Source organism: Scyliorhinus canicula, chromosome 17 (assembly GCF_902713615.1).
Source record: "Scyliorhinus canicula chromosome 17, sScyCan1.1, whole genome shotgun sequence".
Lineage (NCBI taxonomy): Eukaryota > Metazoa > Chordata > Chondrichthyes > Carcharhiniformes > Scyliorhinidae > Scyliorhinus > Scyliorhinus canicula.
The window spans coordinates 27,329,622-27,339,777 of NC_052162.1; the positions used below are offsets into that span (position 1 = coordinate 27,329,622).

At 45.0% G+C, this 10,156-nt stretch overlaps 1 protein-coding gene across 1 annotated transcript in view; it reads right to left on the reverse strand.

Annotated features, from left to right (window-relative positions):
• LOC119951674 (retinal guanylyl cyclase 2-like) overlaps positions 1-1,878 on the reverse strand; it is a 94,862-nt gene extending 92,984 nt beyond the window's left edge. Inside the window, exon 1 of the mRNA XM_038774878.1 lies at positions 1,563-1,878. The gene's annotated coding sequence lies outside the window, so the exon portion shown is untranslated. The remainder of the gene's footprint in view (positions 1-1,562) is intronic.
• Between the last annotated feature and the right edge of the window lie 8,278 nt (positions 1,879-10,156).

The following is a 10,156-nucleotide window of genomic DNA, read 5'->3' on the forward strand; positions in this document are numbered from 1 at the left end:
TCCAATTAAGGGGCAATGTACTTGTGACAATAACCAATTATTATTATTATTATTATTATTATTATTAATTTAGCGTAGCCAATCCACCTACCCTGCACATCTTTGGGTTGTGGGGGCGAAACCCACGCAAACACGGGGAGAATGTGCAAACTCCACACGGACAGTGACCCAGAGCCGGGATCAAACCTGGGACCTCGGAGCCGTGAAGCTGTAGGGCTAACCACTGTGACCACCGTGCTGCCCTACCTTCCATCAATTTTAATGCATTGTAAACCTTGGGGTTTGTGCATCTTTGACTCCTTAAAAGTACTTTCTAGGAGCAAAGCACCATGATGGATTAGAGAATTACCCCTCAATATTCACTGCAACATTGCTTATATTAATGTGTTCAGTTTTTAAGATCTCGAAGCTATGAAAGTTCATAATTCCCTCAGATTCGTCTTCCCCCTTTAATTCTTAAAATTCACAGTTGGGCGTCACCAAACAACTATCCTTTGATTTATCGCTCCTGCTTTCCTACATTTCTTTTTTCAATTTTGTGGTATTCTGCACTGTTGACTTTTATTGCCTCCATATGTTTGTCATATTCTTTGATAATTTCTATAAATTCGATCGACTGAATACATTTGGATTGGCATAACTTTGATCCATTCTGAAATCAGACTAAACCATTCGAATATTATCATAAATTGATCTTCCAGGACAAAGATGAATTCCAATTGGTGCTTATTTATTAATTCTGTAAGAAGCCCAGCGCAAAATCATTCTGCCTAATCTCTCACATGTTATATAATTGAATACATAGAATTTACAGTGCAGAAGGAGGCCATTCGGCCCATTGAGTCTGCACCGGCTCTTGGAAAGAGCACCCTACCCTCTACCCAAGGTCAACACCTCCACCCTATCCCCATAACTCAGTAACCCCACCCAACACTAAGGGCAATTTTGGACACTAAGGGCAATTTATCATGGCCAATCCACCTAACCTGCACATCTTTGGACGTAACATGTTATTTTCTTTCATTCGTTCATAGGATGTGGGCACCACTGGCTGGGCCAGCATTTATTGCCCATCCCTGAGGGTGCATTGCTGTGGATCTGGAGTCACATGTAGGCCAAACCTGGCAAGGACAACAGATTTCCTTCCCTAAAGGGCATTAATTAACCCAATGGGTTTTTAATGACAATCGACAATGTACAATTGAATACCTCCAAAGCACTGTTCAACTGAATGTACCTTGCATTCTGTACATTTAAAATGGACCCAAGAGGTTAGAGAAAGGAACAGATAGAAGAGCATTTGTAACATGACAAGTTGAAGTGAATTGACAACTCAGCCTTATTGGGATTCTGTCCAATGCTGAACTAATATCTCACAGCTATTGTTATTCTATTTACTGAAGCTAAATTTCAACCCGTTTTGGACATTAGAAAGGCTTGTTCTAACCATACCAAAACCAAATTATCCCACCAATCTCACAACTAAATATATATTTCCATTTGAATTTTATTCATGTTGTTATGAGTAACTTTTAAAATGGTGAATAAAAATCTAAACTTACCAATTTTTAGGATGAAGTCATGAGAAGGTTACTTTCCTGCATTCACAGTCTAACGAGGTCTAAGGTTTTAGTGACTGATCTGATTAAATCCAATCGCTTCAGCCTGCTTAGCATTGTGCACCTTTCAACGTTAATATAATTAGTTCCTCGTTATTTTCCTCCGCATTGTGCCAATCTTAACTGAATGCCTTTACGCAGAATATGTATTTATTTTCCTACGGACCCTGGGGGCAAGCAGTGGGAAAGTGAAAGGTTGGCGTTTTGCATAGTACAGATTGGAGCTTACAGTCAGTATTGTGACCAAGGAATAGTAAATCCTTTAAACTGATATGTAACAGAGCTGTGAAATCCAGTGACGTACATACAATGACCTTAAGATTGTGTTTTGGTTGTCCCAAAATGCAAAATCCCAGTGCCGGTTTTATTGGGGGAGATTCCAAAGGAAAATGAGAGGGAAATGAATCAGGGTCACAAATTGATATAAGTAGAAAAACAGTAAATGAAAAGAATAAAAACAAATCAGAAATTAAATAGCTTGTGCATTTTACACTGTGCACACACACTGTCTATGAATTTAAGATTATTTACTGGCATAGATGGAATTTTTAAAAAAAACACAACATAGTTGCTCATTTCTTCAGATACTTCCAACATATGCCGTCCAATTGTTTTGTATGATTGGCAAAATGTCAAGACCCTGACCACTAGATGGTGCCATCAAATTAATCTGAAGTTTCTTTCCCAATTTCATGTCCACCTTGTGCCCAAAGAAATTAGAAGACCATGAGACAAAGGAGCGGAAGTAGGCCATTCGCCCCATCGAACCTGCTGCGCTATTCAATGAGATCATGGCTAATCCGATATAGTCCTCAACTCCACTTTCCCGCTTTATCTCCATAATCCTTAATTCCTTACCGATTTAAAATGTGTCTATCTCAGCCTTGAATATACTTAAGACCCAGCCTCTACAGCCCCCCACAAATTCACTACCCTCTGAGAGAAGAAAGTCCTCCTCATCTCTGTCATAAATGGGCGACCCCTTACTCTGAGATTATGCCCTCTGGTCCTAGACCTTCCCACAAAGGGGAAACATTCTCTCAGCATCCACACTGTCAACCCCCTGAGAATCCTATGGGCGCGATTCTCCCGAGTAACGAAAACCCGGGAAGCTGGCGTCAAAAACGGGCGCGTTTGACGCCAGCCTCCGCCCCCCCCGACCGGGAACCGATTCAGCTCCCCGGTCGGGGCTAGCATCGCGTGGCCGTGAACTCCGGCATCGCGGGCTTAACGATTTTCGTTAAGCCCGCTAGCCAGAGTTAGCAACGGCTGACGCGTCAGATGACATCAGCCGCGCATGCGCGGATTGGACGACTCCAACCCGCGTATGCACGGATGACGTCATCACGCATATGCGTGAAACCCGCGCATGCGCGGGCCGGTATGCCCCTCAGCCGCCCCGCGAATGGATCCAGCGGGGCGGCGGAGGGAGAAAGAGTGCGCGGGTTAAGTACCCGCTGCCCGCGATCGGTGCCCACCGTGGCACCTTGGCACGGCCGTGGTACTGCCGTGCCAATCGGTGCCATGGTTCCCCAGATCGGGACTTTACGGCCGTTTTTACGCACGGTCAGACCAGGTGTGTTTTACGTTCATAAAAACGGCCGTAAAGGCCTTGGAAATCGGCCCATCGGCCAGGGGTGAATAGCTGCTCGCCGTAAAAAAACGGCGAGCAGCGATTCGTGTTGGGGGACGGCCGTGGGGTGGGGGAGAATAGCGGGAGGGCGTCGGACCAGCGTGTCTGTAAAAATTTACGCCGCCCACTATTCTCCGAATTTTCGTGAGCGCGGAGAATTGCACCCTATATGTCTCAATAAGGTCATCTCTCATTTTTCTAAACTCCAATGCGTACAGGCCCAATCTACTCAACCTCTCCTCCTAAAAAAAATCCCTCCATACCCAGGATCAACCTGGTGAACCTGCTCTGGACTGCCTTCAATGCCAGTCTATCTTTCCTTAGATAAAGGGACAAAAACTGTTCACAGTATTCCAGGTGTGGTCTAACTTGTGCCTTGTATAGTTTTAGTAGAACGTCTTCACTCTTTTCATACTTCATTCCCATTAAAATAAAGGTCAACATTCCATTTTTGTGATTTATGCACGAGGACCTCCAAACCCTCCTGTGCTGCAGTTTTCTGCAGTCTTTCTCCATTTGAATAATATTCAGCTCCTTTATTCTTCCTACCAAAGTGCTTAACTTCACTTTTTCCTATATTTTATTCCATCTGCCAAGTTTTTGCCCGCTCACTTAACCTATCTCTCTGGAGACACTTTGTCTTCCTCACCACTTGACTTTCTACCTATTTTTGTATCGTCCACAAACTTGATAATAGTACATTCACTTCCCTCATCCAAGACATTTATATATATTGTAAATAATTGTGGCCCCAGCACTGGTCCCTGTGGCATTCCACTAGTTGTAGGTTTCCATCCTGAAAATGTCCCTCTTATCCCAACTCTCTATCTTCTATCAGTTAGCCAATCCTCTATCCATGCTAATGTACTACACCCAACACTATGGGCTCTTATCTTATTAAGAAGCATTTTGTGCGGTCCCTTATCAAACACTTTTTGGATTTCAAAGTATATTACATCTACTGGTTCCCCTTCATGTACTCTGCTCGCTACTACCTCCAAGAATTTGTGAGGCATGATTTCCCCTTCATGAAACTATGCTGACTATTCTTTGTTATATGATGTATTTCTAAATGGTCTGCTAGTAATCTTTTACAAGGGGCTCTAACATTTTCCCATCAACTAATCATGGGAGACTTCTTCAGTTCTCTGTCCAAAGGCAGATCCGAACCACAATGCCACTGATAGGGTATGGAGGCAGGTCCCTAACCTACCCCAGCCAGAGCATAGATCAAACTCAATGATTTTGGAATCAATTTGATCCACATTAGCCGCATTCCAACTGAGCCAAACAGCCCCCAAGCAGTCCAAGTTGCGGTAGCAACATACACTGCTACATGCAATTTTGAATATTCATTCATGGGATATGGCCAGTGCTGGCTAGCTCAGCATTTATTGCCCATCCCTAATTGCCTTGGAGAAGGTGGTGAGGAGATGCCTTCTTTAGCCGCTGCAGTCCATGTAGTATAGCTTTGCCCGCGGTACTTTTCGGGAGGGAGTTCCAGGAGTTTTATCCAGTGGCCGTGAAGGAACGGCAATATATTTCCAAGTCAGGATGGTGAATGGCCTGGAGGAAAACTTGCAGGTGGTGGTGTTCCCATACATCTACTGTCCTTGTCCTTCCAGCTGGTAGAGTTCCTGCAGCTTATAGATGGTACACACTTCTGCATTGAGCATCAGTGGTGGAGGGAATGGATGCTGAAGGTACTGGGGTGCCAATCAAGTGGGCTACACTGGCATCTAAACAGATTCTGAGGTCACCTGATGGCTTCTTGACACACACCAGCGAGCTGACCCAGTCAGTCGGCTGTGTGACCTTTGATCTTATGCCTTGAGATTGTAGGCGTAGGAGCTCTGATTTTAGCCTGTCCCGCAAGGGAGCTGGTACCCTCCTAGGTGGATGAATGACAGGTTTTGCATCTTCCTTGAGCAGGATTTTGTATTTGTACGGTAACATACCTATGCCACGAAAGACATCAGGATACTCGCTGAGCAGCAGCTGGGTGTCATCGTCTAGTCGTGATGAGTCATTCGTGTGCATAAATATTCTCTGGACCAGCTGCAAGTCCATGCAGGCTTGAGCCTAACAGCGATGTCTTTTTGTCGTCCACGATCTCGAAGCGCAGTCCTTTTGTGACCCTCTCATTGACTACTTGTAGGTGGCATGATCCTCTTGAGGTGATCTGGTTGCCATTGTAGTCTTTTAATTTGCAGTAGGTATCATCTCGTGTGTCCCGGGAATGGATGCGAGATCTTTGCTTGTCATCAAGTTTGCAAACGCTCCCGTATCAAGCTTGAACGTAATTGGGAAGTTGTTCACTTGCACCGTGGCGTTCCATTCACTTTTGGAGTCAATGGCATTAACGTATTGAGGATTCGTGGTCAGCGCTTGAAGTTCCTCTGCCAACTCTATTATTCCGACGCAGCATGTGTTCTCCCATGAGTGGAAATCTTCGTGGTCAGAAAAATTTTCTTCGGGTGTTTGGTTTCCATTGTATCCACTGTGCGAACTTTGAAGTTTGCATGTTTCTGTGTTGGAGAGTGATATTTTGCTGTTGACTTACACTGGGAGGCGAAATGATTCAGTTTGGAGCACTATAAACAACTTTTCCCTTGGGCAGGACATTTGCCTTTTAAGTGGACATTGCCACAGTGGTAGCACGTCATCACGTCATGCGTAGGAAGCAATTGCTCATGCGCGAATCGCTCCTCTGGCTGAGTTCGGTATTTTGGGTAGTGCGCATGCGCAGAACGGGATCTCGCCGGGTCGCATCTCTCTTGACTGTGCGCATGCGTGTACATATTTGAATTGGAGCCGGCGGCCAGAAGAAGATGCCTGTGAGGCGAGGACACCATTTTAACTTCTTCCACCTCGTGGAGGAATTTCTCCCTGGTTTTTTCTCTGAAGAAACTCAAGGTACTGCTGTTTCTTTTGTCCTTGCGCTGTGCACTTTGCTATGGTGGTTTTTAGAGTTCAATCATTTTGTTGCATTAGTGATTCCCTTAAGTGTTCATCGGAGAGCCCGTGTATTAATTGATCACTGATGATGGAATCTGTTAAATCAGCATAGTTACAACCTTGTGCTATTAATCTGAGATCTGTGACAAAATTAGAGATTGTCGCGCTGTTTTTTGGAACCTGTTGCGTAGGTTAAATCTTTCCAGGATTTCATTAGACTGTGTTTCACAGCGTTCTTCAAATTTTGCGAGTATCACTTGAAATTTAGTTTTGTCTTCATTTTCAACGTAAGTGAAAGAGTTATAAATGTCTTTTGCTTGCTGACCTGCCCTTGCTAGTAGCAGCGTAATCTTTCTCTCATCAGAGGTTGTGTTTAAATCAGTAGCTGCCATGGATATTTGGAACTGTTGTTTAAACATTTTCCAGTTACTATTTAAGTTACCGTAGTTTTCAGCTGCCGTGGAGCTTGCACGTGTTCCACCATGTTGGTTGGTTCCCTAGGATCCAAATGCTGCGAAGTCTTCCACAGTCGAGCGGTCGGTAATTTAATTTCTGTTCTTTTTCTTTCTTTTCTCTAACCTAATCTAGCTAGTATTGTTCATTTAAAGGGGCATTCATTTTGGGGCAGCACGGTAGCATGGTGGTTAGCATCAATGCTTCACAGCTCCAGGGTCCCAGGTTCGATTCCGGCTTGGGTCACTATCTGTGCGGAGTCTGCACATCCTCGTCGTGCGTGCGTGGGTTTCCTCCGGGTGCTCCGGTTTCCTCCCACAGTCCAAAGATGTGCGGGTTAGGTGGATTGGCCAGGCTAAATTTCCCTTAGTGTCCTAAAAAATAATGTTGTTGGGTTACTGGTATAGGGTGGATAGGTGGGCTTGAGTAGGGTGATCATTGCTCGGCACAACATTGAGGGCTGAAGGGCCTGTTCTGTGCTGTACTGTTCTAATTCTAATTCTAAAGTCAGCTTGGTACCATCTTTTGTTACCTTACTGTAGTGTGTTTGGTAGCACTACTGTATGTAACATGTATTACTCAACCAATTGTGGCACAGGATTTCTGCACCTTGATGAAGAAGGCTCAAAGTCATCCAGAGGTATCGAAAGGTTTATTGAGTAACAGAATTTAACAACTCCGTGAGTTCTTACTTTAAGATCGATACCAGTAGAAACAACGTTTATATACAGTAGCTATGTCTGACCACACTAGTAGCCCTGAGCTAGATCTATGCTCCTGCTCTCATCACAGTCTAATCACCAAGAGAGGCAGAGAGCCGCTTGCGTCTGGCTTTTATACCCGCCAGTGCTGCCCCCTAGTGATCTTTCAATTTCCCATTAACCCCTTATGTACATACCCATGTAAAGATCACTACAACTACAACATCAAACTCTGCAACATGGCAGCTCTGTAAAATTAACCACAACATCAAACATGTAACATGGCAGCCTGTAAAATTAACCACAACATCAAACTCTGCAACATGACAGCTCTGTAAAATTAACCACAACATCAAACATGAAAAATGGCAGCTCTGTAAATTTAACCACAACATCAAACACTGTAACATGGCAGCTCTGTAAAATTGACCACAACATCAAGCTCTGTAACATTGCAGCTCTGTAAAATTAACCACAACATCAAACTCTGCAACATGGCAGCTCTGTAAAATTAACCACAACATCAAACACTGTAACATGGCAGCTCTGTAAAATTAATCGCAACATCAAACACTGTAACATGGCAGCTCTGTAAAATTGACCACAACATCAAGCTCTGTAACATTGCAGCTCTGTAAAATTAACCACAACATCAAACACTGCAACATGGCAGCTCAGTAAAATTAATCGCAACATCCAAATAAGAAAGTACGCGCTCCAAGTTCTGTACTAACCTCTGTCCAGGATTGCTGCCAGACTTATCTGTGCTCCGTGATCAATGGTTTATGACAGGCCACCTAAAGCACCAAGCAGTTCTGTTTGTGTCAGCATACTTCTGCACACCATCCCAGCACACTTCCCCCTGCCCTGGCTGCGGGTCACTCCTGCCTGGTGACTCATCATGTGCTGATCCCACCTTTAAGCTACCCTCCTCCTGCCACCGCTGTGCTTTTACCTGCAATGGATGAAGACCAGCATCTAGTCTGGAGCCCAGCAGGTTTCACTAGGTCATCTATCTGATGGGCATACAAGAGCAAGGAGGCTTCTTCTACAGGCTCTCTGTGCCCATTGGAGGGCTCCCAAAAGGTCTTCCCACCCTGTGTTTCCTCTCCACCCCTGAACCTGACCATCCTGACCTTTCACCTCTCATTGCCCTCCCCAGGGTTTGTTAGCCTGGCCCCAGCGAAACCCCAGACTTACCTCAGAGTCCGGGCACCATTGCTGCATAGTGGTGCTGCTGGAACCAGAGGGCTGCTGGCCCTCTGATTGGCCTGCAACTCTCTGAGGCAGGACCGCCCCTCGGATGGGGTAGAGAACCCACCTCAAGCTAGTTAATAGCCCAATGGCCATTAGATGGCTGTCGGGTAAGTCAGCTAAGCAAGCATGGGCTTTCCCCAGCCAGTTACCCTGGAGGTGACAATGACCCTGCTCCCCTCTTTGTGTGATATGGCTGTTATGGTTGAATAGCTGGAAGTATCTACAAGCTGTGAGGCATGGGCATGGTATGGGTATGAAGCTTTCAGCAGTGCTAAATGAAGGAGGGCAAGGTAAAGTGAGGAATGTTAAATAGTGGTTGATGGAGATTATTGGTAGTTGATGGTGGGGGGGGGGGTGATTTGAACAATATGGGAACAATATGGGAGGTTAATGGTATAATTAGTGGGCTATCATAGAATTTTACAGTGCAGTAGGAGGCCATTCGGCCCATCAAGTCTGCACCGGCTCTTGGAAAGAGCACCCTACCCAAGGTCCACACCTCCACCCTATCCCCATAACCCAGTAACCCCACCCAACACTAAGGGCAATTTTGGACACTATGGGCAATTTAGCATGGCCAATCCACCTAACCCGCACATCTTTGGACTGTGGGAGGAAACCGGAGCACCCGGAGGAAACCCACGCATACACGGGGAGAATGTGCAGACTCCGCACAGTGACCAAAGCTGGGAATCGAACCTGGGACACTGGAGCTGTGAAGCAATTGTGCTATCCACAGTGTTACCATGCTGCCCTGACTATAACTATAGCTATGACTATAAAAAAATGAATTCACCAACCTTAGCCATTAAATAAGCGATGCCATTAAACTTCTTTTTGCGCTGCATCCAGGTCATTGGGGCTGTATAGAGTTGCATTGATCACGATAGGTATCTACTGCCACTGCCTTCACAATCTTTGTCTGGAGATCCATCCTATGAGTAGAGGGCCTCTCTCCTCCTGTCCATTTTCTTCTTCAAGGTCTCCAGTGCTTCATTATTAGAATGCTCTCTGCCCTTGTTGCGCCATATTTACTCTTCTTGCAGGTCAGACTCTCTACTCCAATCAATTCCAACCCTACTGCAGCCAGATTGCAGCTCTCCTTTAAAAGGTGCAAGCTGTCTTTAAATGTGCAGCCTAGCATTAAGAGGTACCAAACCTTCACAGTCTTGTGCCTCTAGCTGAGGTATGTAGGCGGTCAATAGTGCCTTTAGTGCTGGTTGCACTCTACAATCACTTAAACTGGGAGGAAGCATGAAGTTTTCATATCTGCATTGGAAAGAATGGGTGTGAACCTTCAGCTGTCAAGGTCCTAAGCTCTGCAATACCCCTGCAAACTTACACCCCCCTCTCCTCTTTTATGGCACTCCTTAAAGCTTACCTCTTTCACCCTAATGCATCTCGTTGCCATATTTGATTTTATAATACTCCTGTGAAACATATTGGGATGTTTTACTATGTTCGGTGCGATATAAATATAAATTGTTGCTGTATAGTTTCTGCATGATTTTTTTCAGAGTTAAAAGTGATAATCT